The sequence below is a fragment of the Otolemur garnettii genome, unplaced genomic scaffold (genome assembly GCF_000181295.1).
Source record: "Otolemur garnettii isolate 467f Iridium unplaced genomic scaffold, OtoGar3 scaffold00045, whole genome shotgun sequence".
NCBI classification, from domain to species: Eukaryota; Metazoa; Chordata; class Mammalia; order Primates; family Galagidae; genus Otolemur; species Otolemur garnettii.
The window spans coordinates 6,926,489-6,927,313 of NW_003852440.1; the positions used below are offsets into that span (position 1 = coordinate 6,926,489).

An 825-nucleotide genomic window follows, 5' to 3' on the forward strand; every position below is an offset into this window, starting at 1 on the left:
TTTTTTTTTTTGGCAGCATTTATGGTTTTATTTAAACACAAATGAAATGTGCACATGAGCTGTCTATTCATTTTCTTCGCTGTGCAGCCTGGCATTGGCATTGGTGACTCTGATGGCCAGCGGGGCTGCTCTCTCCACAGTGGCTTTGTGGTTCTTGGAGGAAACGTCACGAGAATCTCTGCACCGGAAGATTTGCTGCACATCGGCAGCGCTTCCAGCTCCTTGATGTTGTGGACGAGGAACTTCCGGAAAGCGCGGGACAGCATGTGCTTCGTTTTCTTGTTGCTCCCGTAACCAGTGTTGGGCATCAAGATCTGGCCCTGGAATCTTCTCCGAACCCTGTTGTCAATACCTCCAGTTTCGGTCAGCTATGCTTAATTTTGACATATCGGTCTGACTGGTGCCAGATAAACTTCTTGGTCCTCTTTTCGACGATCTTTGGCTTCACAAGGGGTCTGAGGGCGGCCATGATGCCAAATAGGAGATGGCCCCTCTGCAATTTCTAATCTCAACATTTTATAGTTCTCTCTATAGAGACCCTTCCCATCCTTTGTTAGATACATAAGATATATTTCAAGATGTTTCACTTTTTTTGATGCTACTGTGAGGGTGTTTGTCTTAGATTTGATTCTCAGGTTGACTCTTACTTGCATATATGAAGGCTACTGATTTATGTACGTTGATTTTATATCTTCAGACATTGCTGTATATATATATATTTTTTTTATCAATTCCAGGAGTTTTGTGGTTGAGTTCTTAGGGTTTTCTAAGTATAAGATCATATCATGAGCAAAGAGCAATGTTTTGTCCTCCTCTGTCCCCATT

At 42.7% G+C, this 825-nt stretch overlaps 1 pseudogene; it reads right to left on the minus strand.

Moving 5' to 3' along the window:
- Positions 1-63: 63 nt before the first annotated feature.
- Positions 64-474, minus strand: LOC100952831 (annotated as a pseudogene).
- Positions 475-825: the final 351 nt, after the last annotated feature.